This window comes from Zea mays, chromosome 4 (assembly GCF_902167145.1).
Source record: "Zea mays cultivar B73 chromosome 4, Zm-B73-REFERENCE-NAM-5.0, whole genome shotgun sequence".
Taxonomy (NCBI): Eukaryota; Viridiplantae; Streptophyta; class Magnoliopsida; order Poales; family Poaceae; genus Zea; species Zea mays.
In genome coordinates, this window is record NC_050099.1 from 150,647,635 (window position 1) to 150,657,316 (window position 9,682).

Sequence of the window (9,682 nt, forward strand, 5' to 3'; positions counted from 1 at the left end):
GAACTCCGGTTCCACTCCCGCGGGTATGAACAACCTCCACATCGGAGGGCCTGCAGGACGACAAACTCCGGGTGGCTCGCCGGCGACCTCTGCTGCAGCAACGACAACGACCTCCGTCTCGAACGGCAAGACAACAGCGGCGATGGCCCTAGGGCGAACGCTACCTCTGGAAGGCTCTCGTTCGTGTCCCCTCTTGGGGGACGAGAACCAGCCATTAAAGCCAAAGAGCCAGAGGCCTGGAGCGCAGGTGACGCTGACGGTGTCATCGGCGGAGAAACCTTCTCCGGCTACCACCACCTCAGCACCGACGACGGCGGCCACCTGCCTACCAACACCGCGCCCGCGAGCGGCGACTGCCCCAAAGCGCACCGGCAGGTCCTCACTGCCGTCCTCGCCGCAAGAACGAGAACGGGACCGTCCCAGAACACGAGTATCGCCCTCGCGGCGTACGACATGTTGTGCGACCCCCCGGTGCAGTCGGCCACAGTCGCCCGGACGGAGGACGGAATGCTGCACCCTGGCCAGGCAGCAGCAGTTCGCCTTCCCCTGCATGGCTGGAGGACGCCTCCTCGGCAGAGCTGGAGGATGGTTCCCTCCCCCGGATGCCGGAGGAAGAAGCGGGTCGCCAGCCCACGCGGAGGCAGGCCCCGACTTGCCCCGCCCTCCTCCCCAGCTTGGGTGATGAAGATCCTTGAAGCTGAGGGCGGGGCAGAGGCCGCAGCCCAGCTTGCTTCTCCCCACCATCGAACCGGTGGTCACCATCATGCGTGACCATTGGTGAAAGAATGCAGCCGGGCTGCCTGATGAAAATCCTTGAAGCTGAGCGATGGCTGAAGGGTGCCAACCTCCATGAGGTTGCGCTCCTCCAACAGCAGCAAGACGAAAGCAACGCGGGTGCTCCCCATCCGGGGGCTCGGAAATAGGAAGGGCGCGATGCATGAGGGGAGTGTGAAGGCATGGCTACCGCCCGGGGGATCGATCCCTTTTTAAAGGCGGCTCTCCCCACTCGTGTCCTCAGGCGTCACGGACTAAGTCTTCGCCGACGTGCTCCAGGGTCCTCCCCCTACGACACGGGGGCTGGGTCCCACACATCATGCAAGCTGGCCCAGAACAGAAGAAGCCAAACCGCCGCGCGCGGAGCGTGTAACCGCCCTGCGGTTACAAGCACTCCTCCATCCTCGCTGAAACCAGCGGTTGAAAGGGCGGACCGCCATGCAGGTGGCGTGCGACCGCACCACGGGGACACACCCCTTCGACTTCGACGCGTCCAGCATGGAGGCCCAGGCCCACACGTCATGTAACCGGCGTGCTGGTTACTACGTGCGAGAAACAACACCGCCACTTACGCCAATGCCGCGCCTTCTCGACCGTGGAACCAGTACCGCGACTCGAGGCAACCCTGCGTGTGGCCCAATAGTGCCAGTCGAGCACATCGATCATGTGTCAGTCGGCCATGGGAGGAGGCGCGACGGTCGATATGGCCAAAAGTGGGCCGACAGTAATGGCGGTAGTAGGCGAGCGGAAGCCGCAGTCAAATCATCTGCGGGCTCACGTCCCTTCCTAGAGTAGCAGGGGAGCCCTCTCCCACGGCGTAAAGACGACGCGCCCGTGTTCCGTTCCTCGAACGGCTCGCGCAACGATCGCCCCGCAAACCACCCGTCCCGTCGCATTAACTCCGCGGCAGGGCAAGCGACGCCTTTGGCAGGCGAAGCGGGCGACGTTTCACCTCCGCCATGATGACCGCGTCAAAAAAGGTGCGCCACACCATTCAAATTCATATCCTTTTCCTCTTCCCCTTTCTCTCTCTTGCTACAGGGACCGGGAAAGGGGATATTTCGAAAGGGATCCTTCTCCATGAAGGAAGCGGGCCCCGAGCCCTCCTACTGATCAAGGGTTCGAAGGCTGGCCACTCGGAAGGGTTCGACAGCCGCCCCAGAGCACTCGAGCTTCAGGCTCATTACTGATCAGGGGTTCGAAGGCTGGCCCCTCGGAAGGGTTCGACAGCCGCCTCAGAGCACTCGGGCTCCATGCCCACTACTAATCAGGGGTTTGAAGGCTGGCCCCTCGGAAGAGTTCGATAGTCGCCCCAGAGCACGCAGAGCGAGGGATGACTCTGGGTACGTCCGATACAAGGCCGAGGCTCGGGCTACGCTCCCGAGGTACCCTAGGACATTTCCGAGACCAGCAGGAGCGATTTTGTAACGGAATCCCATCAGAGGGAGGCATCGAGCCCTCGGACCCTATCGAACGGGACCGGGTCCGGCAAATCACCTGCAGGTACTTTTGGAGCGCGCCTCTGGGCCACTAGCCGACCCTTATCGAACGGGGCACAGGCGTCCACTCGGATCACCCGTTAGCAACTCACTGGAGACACCATGTTCGGCGCCCTCCGAGGGCAACATGGCGCTTTCCCCCTTCCTCCTTGCGGAAAGGTGACGAAGGGGCATATGATAAAAGTCGAGTCAGTCCTTGATCGTCCTCTCGCTCCGTGCAGAGGCTCGAGGGCTGCTCTCGCAAACCCGGCTACGGCCAAACCGTTGACAGCGTCAACAAACCAGCCTGAAAACTCAGAACCTGACCATGCACCCGGACTACCATCAGATCGCATGAGGGAACAACCAGACCGGCTGAGGCATCACGAAAGGCATTAAGACCTCAGAGGAGTCAAACCACTCCTCCGAGGCCTCGGGGGCTACACTCGGCGGGTGCGCTCACGCGCACCCACCGGAACAAAATGTAACCGAGAAAGGCCGGTCCCCTTGCAAAAAAGTGCGACAAAGCCTCCAAGCGAGTACCAACACTCCCTTTGAGGCTCGGGGGCTACTGTCGGGTACCATAATTAGGGGTACCCCTAACACTCCTAAACTCGGCGTAATCACCATCAGCGCAAGCCGCAGAGACCGATGGGCATGATTCAAGTCAAGGCTTCGTCCACTCAAGGGACACGATCTCGCCTCGCCCGAGCCCAGCCTCGGGCAGGAACAGTAGTCTCAGACAAATTCACGCCTCGCCCGAGGGCCTCCTCAAGCAACGGGCGCAACTCGACTCGCCCGAAGCCCAGCTCGGGCAGGCTTCGTTGTGAAGCAACCTTGGCCAAATCTCCTCACCAACCGACCGTATGGCAGGCGCATTCAATGCGAGGATCGCCTGACACCTTATCCTGACACGCGTTCCTCAGTCGACAGGGCCGAAGTGACCGCAGTCACTTCGCCCTTCCACTGACCAACATGACAGGAAAACAGCGCCGCTCGACCTTCTCTGAATGCTGTGCCACCCGCCAGGGTGAGGCTGACAACGGCTAAGTTCAGCCTTAGGCGCAACAGGAAGCTCCGCCTCGCCCGACCTTGGGCCTCGACCTCAGGAGGAGGTCTCCGCCTCGCCCGACCCCAGGGCTCGGCCTCAACCTCGACCGCAGGGCTCAGCCCCAGCCTCGGCCTCGGAAGGTGGTCTCCGCCTCACCCGACCCCAGGGCTCGGCCTCAATCTCGGCCTCGGAAGATGGTCTCCGCCTCGCCCGACCCCAGGGCTCGGCCTCAACCTCGACCTCAGAAGGAATCGCGTCCTCACCCAACCCCGGCCTCGGCCTCAGGAGGAGTCTCCGCCTCACCCGACCTTGGGCTCGGACCGACCGCTCCATAGGGGATACATCATTACCCTACCCCAAGCTAGCTCAGGCTACGGGGGAACAAGACCGGCGTCCCATCTGGCTCGCCTCGGTAAACAAGTAATGATGGCACCCCGCGTGCGTCCATGACGACGGCGGTTCTCAGCCCCCTACGGAGGCAAGGAGACGTCAGCAAGGTCCTAGCAGCCCCGACAGCTGTGCTTCTACAGGGCCCAAGCGCTCCTCCGACGGTCACGACACCGCGTGCACAGGGCTCTAGCACCTCTCTGACAGCCACGTTGGCATGTACATAGGGCTCTGGCTCCTCTCTGCCGGACACGTTAGCATATAGCTACACCCCCATTGTACACCTGGACCCTCTCCTTGCATCTATAAAAGGAAGGTCCAGGGCCCTCATACGAGAGGGTGGTCGCGCGGGAGGACGGGCCGACGAACAGGCTCGCTCTCTCTCTCTCCCTCGCGAATGCTTGTAACCCCTACTACAAGCGCATCCGCCCTAGCGCAGGATAACACGAGCCATGATTCTCCCCCCTTGTGTTCCATCTCGCGCCAACCCATCTGGGCTGGGACACGCTGCGAAAATTTTACTCGTCGGTCCTGGGACCCCCCGAGGTCGAAACGCCGACGACACTTTGGAATACCATGCAAACTGAGAATGCGAGCAATGTACAGTTCTGCATATGTGAGGACCGGGTAATATGTTTTGACTGGCAGAAAATGAGCAATTTTCGTAAGCCGATCAACAATAACCCAGATGGAATCATATTCTTTTGCTGTTCTGGGCAATCCCACAACAAAGTCCATACTAATATCTTCCCATTTCCATGTTGGTATTGGTAAAGATTATAATGGACCAGCAGTCTTCATTTGTATGGCTTTGACACGTCTGCAGGTGTCACATCTTACCACATAGCGTGCGATTTCAATCTTCATCTTTGTCCACCAATAATGTTGCTTTAGATCATGATACATCTTAGTGCTTTCAGGATGAATAGAATAGCGACTAAGATGCGCTTCATCCAAAATTTGTTGGCGGATTTCTTCATTCTTTGGCACCACTATGCGGTTGTTGAACCATACAATGCCTTGATCATCTTTTCTGAAACATTTGGCTTTTTCGGCCTCTATTTTCTCACGGATGTGCCTCATACCCTCATTATCTTTTTGAGCATCAATTATCCTTTGTAAAAGGATTGACTCAAGCTTTAATTGATTTAAAGTTCCATGCTGAATCATTCCCAGGTTCAAATTCTCCATTTCTTGGCATAACATAATGTCAGAAGTTTCCATTGTAAGACAATGACAAAAAGTCTTGTGACTCAAGGCATGTGCCACTACATTAGCTTTGCATGGGTGCTAATGAATCTCCAGTTCATAATCCTTAATAAGCTCGAGCCACCGCCTTTGTCTCATGTTCAACTCTGACTGGGTGAAGATATACTTCAAGCTTTTATGATCTGTATAAATGTGACAGATATTACCCAGCAGATAATGACGCTAGATTTTTAGGGCATGAACCACTGCAGCTAACTCCAGATCATGAGTTGGATAATGTTCCTCATGCCGGCGCAACTGCCTTGAAGCATAAGCTATCACTCGGCCTTCTTGCATTAAAACACAGCCGAGACCACTGCCTGATGCGTCACAATACACATCAAAGGGCTTTTCAATATCCGGTTGAGCCAATACCGGAGCAGCGGTTAATAATACCTTCAATTTTTCAAACGCTTCATTACACTTTGAAGACTAAATAAACTTAGTATCATTCTTCAATAAACTTGTGATTGATTTCAAAAGCTTGGAAAAATATGGTATGAATCGGCGGTAATAGCCAGCTAGCCCAAGGAAACTTCGGACTTGATGTACAGTGGTTCGGGGTTTCCACTCCAAAATATCCTTGACTTTGCTAGGATCCACCGCAATCCCCTTGGCAGATAATACATGTCCCAGAAATTGGATTTCTTCCAGCCAGAACGCGCACTTACTGAACTTAGCATATAACTGATGTTCTCTCAAGCGTGTCAACACGATCCGGAAGTGCCGGGCATGCTCCTCTTCATTCTTGGAGTATATTAAGATATCGTCGATGAATACCACCACAAACTTGTCCAACTCAGGCATAAATACTGAGTTCATCAAATAAGTGAAGTGGGCAGGAGCATTTGTCAGTCCGAAGGACATAACCAAATATTCAAACAAACCATACCGCGTAGTGAATGCGGTCTTTGGTATATCTTCGGGTCGGATACAGATCTGATGATAGCCCGATCTGAGGTCAATCTTGGAGAAGACCCTTGCTCCAGTTAGTTGATCAAATAGAATGTCAATCCATGGAAGAGGGTACTTATTTTTAATGGTAACCTCATTAAGGGGTCTATAATCTATGCACATTCGAAGCATTTGGTCCTTCTTCTTGACGAAGATGGCTGGACAACCCCATGGTGACGAGCTTGGCCGGATGAATCCCTTCTCTAGTAGATCTTGCAATTGGGTCTTGAGTTCTGCCAACTCATTCGGAGGCATTCGGTACGACCTTCTAGAAATAGGAGCCGTACCAGGCTTCAACTAAATTACAAATTCTACATCTCTTTCTGGTGGTAATCCAGGCAAATCGTCTGGGAAAACATCTGGGAACTCACATACTACCGGAATATCTTTGATCTCCGGTATGATGGCTTCATATACACTGCCAAATGGTTTAGCTGGAATGGCTACGGGGATAGACAAAAGAACTTCTTCTTGGTTATGACTCAACCTGATGGTTCTCCGATCAATGTTGAGGATTGCTTTATGCTGGGCCAACCAATTCATGCCCAAAATTACATCTATGTCTTGGCCTTTCAGAACAATCATATTAGTAGGAAAGTCCCGTCCAGCCAATGTTACGGGCACTTGGAAAGCCACTTCTTTAGTAAATATTTGTCCCCCAGGCGAATGGATTTTAAACCCTTCCCTTGATTCATCGTATGGAATGCAATGTTGCTCCACAAATCTCTTGCTTATGAATGTATGCGAAGCACCAGAATCAAAAAGAATAATTGTAGGGTGATTGGCCACTAGAAACGTACCCATCATAACCGGTTCGCCGTCCGGTGTTGTGGCCACTTGAGTATAATAAATTCGTCCCGTTTTCCTTGTACTTTTGCCCGCAGTATTGTTTGCCGCATTTCCCTTACCTTGCGTGGAATTCCCAGAACTTTGCTGATTACTTGAGCGATTCTGCTTCTGATATGGACAGTCCTTAATGAAGTGTCCGGACTTTCCACAGTTGAAACATCCAGTTGAAGAGCTGGGGAGGGCAGGGAAACGAGTGCCAGGGGCACCCGGCTGACTTGTTGGAGTGGGGGCAGTGGCGGGTCAAATAAAGACCGGTTGCTTGAAAGGGTAGGAGGGTGGACATGGGGAAGAGCGATTTGGATTAAAAGGTCGGATTACCAACCTTTGCCTTTTCTGAGACCCCTAACTGGGTCTGTCGCCTCCGTAACCCTTGGATTTTCCGGAACCTGCATATTTAGCCTCAACTGCCAGCGCTATGCTGACAACCCTTCCGTATGTAAGGTCGATGCAGGTGGCCATCTTTGTTTGCATTCGATCATTCAAGCCTCTCATGAAACAATTCTTCTTCTTTATATCCGTGTTGACTTGATCGATTGCATATTGGGATAAGTGATTGAATTTATTGAGATACTGGGTGACAGTATCTCTGCCTTGTTTCAACTTCATGAACTCTTCCTGCTTCATGTGGAGAACTCCTTTAGGTATATAGTGCTCTCTGAAGGCCAACTTGAACTCATCCCAAGTTACTTGATGACCAGCCGGTTGAACGGCAACAAAGTTTCCCCACCACGTACTGGCAGGGCCTTGCAGTTGTTGTGCTGCAAACAGGGGCTTTTGAGTTTCTGAATACCGAAGAAGCCCGAACTTTTGTTCAATGACGCGGATCCATTCATCCGCTTCTAGAGGGTCCTCTGCTTTGACAAACAATGGAGGGCGCGTCTCGGAGAAATCCAGATAGGATGTTTCACGGGGGCCTTGCGGATATGCCCTCCCGCCTTGTTGTTGTATTTGTTGACTCGCTATTTCCCGTAGAAATCGAGTATTGTCTGCTGTAGCGTTAACCAAGGTAGCGATGGCCTCGGCTAACGTGGGAGGTACTGGAGGTGGGTTTGGTGTTGCTTCCCTCCCACTGGAGGTCTCTGCTCCATCCTGAGAACGAGTCTTGGAAGGCATCTGAGGCAACAAACATTGAAAAGAATATAATATGCCAAAGAAAACCATCCATTTGACATTACTAAAAAGGGTAATGTTAGAGACTCGAATTTTACAACAGGATTACATTACCTATTACACATTGCTACTACTTCTACACTATACTATTCTTGCTTCTTGTCACTCTTAGTAGCCTCGCTGTCGGGAGTAGGAGACTATTCATCTACCAACTTCATTGAGGGAGGGGGCCTGAACAAGTCTAGTTCACCACCAAAGGCTTCTCCCGCTGTTCCAGAAGGTCCGGCTTCCGTCTCGACAGGATCCACAGATACATTGGGATGCAGTTGGGAATACAATACATGAACTTCTTCATGTAATGTATTACAATAAACCTGCAAGTTATCTACGGCTGAGCTAAGCTCCTCCACGCGGGCTCGAGCTTTTGCCTCCTTAGCCCAAGCAAGCGAACGAGAGTTAACCGCCCAGTCGAGTGCTAGATCTCGTTCCGCGAGCTGATCTTGCAGGTAGCGGATGTCGGCTCTTAATTCATTTATTCTTTCGCCATCCGCGACCCATATGTCGTTCCTGCGATGGAGTTCTGTTCGAAGCTGATCCACTTGGGCTTCCAGATCCCCAATTGGATCGTTGCTACCACTACTGCTATCTTCATGTCGTGGGACAAGATGATGATGGGGTACACCGATTGGGCCGGTTGACTTGCGCGCAGTCTTTCTTGTGCGCGGTGGCATTTCTTCAGGGGAAAATCTCATTAGCATAGTTTTTAGCATGATGCATGTGTAATTACAGAATCAACCTTAGTCGATTCACACATTCTATACATTGCACTCCATATCTGGTCTTTAAATAAGTACTTCATAAGGAAGCTAGATAAGGAAGAAAGAAATTTTCTAGGTAAGTCTTAGAAAATTCTTTTTGAAAATGCCTCATAACTTCTGTAGAGATGGGCTTTGCTCCGATACCAGTTGTGACGAAACCTCCCAAGTCATTAGGCCCACCTACAGTTATCCTTGTCCAACGGACCTCAGACAACCCTGCAGGTGCCCCTGAATCACTTGACAAGTTCGGTATCTGCTTCCCTTACCTTTCCCAAGAGCGTTTCACCTGTCATGCAGACATTACAAGCATCGGAGATACAAAAATGTGGAAGCAATTACATTAACTTACCTTTATTTAAAAGTAAGACAGAGTTAAACATTTACAGACCAGAATATAATATACGAGTGCAGAGTATTATTATTACAAACCATAGGAGGCAAAACCCCCTCCCGATAAGCTTTTAAAAAAAGTTTTATGGAGGATCCTTTCCTCCCGCAGCTTCACTCCTGGTGTTCTTCCTTTGGTACCACCTTTGAACAGAAGCAACAAAAGTTGGTTGCTTCCTCACCTAAAAATAACATGGCACAAAGCCCTGAGTATGGAATTACTCAGCAAGTCTTACCCGACTAAAGAAAAGACTCTCAAGGGTATGCTGGCTTTAAGGGAGTCAAGGTAAGGCTTAACAATAATCAAAGACTCTGTTTGCAGAAATGCTTACAAAAAGTGGATCCTTAAAAATCCAATTTTACTTGTCAGGTTAAGTAAGATTACCTGTATCTAGAGTTCTTTCTACCCTAGTCCAATCACTTGACCTGCACTAGCCAATTTCTTAACAAACCTTCGTCTTCACTGGATTTCTATGTGTAAGTCAGTGACCAAGTCTTCATATCCGCGAAGTTACGGCGATCCGAATCGACTATACTCAGCTGAGGATGTCCAATCACACGACATATGTAGCACTTAACCCTTGCATATGTCAACTCGCCACCGAGGTTCTTAAGACCAGATCAGG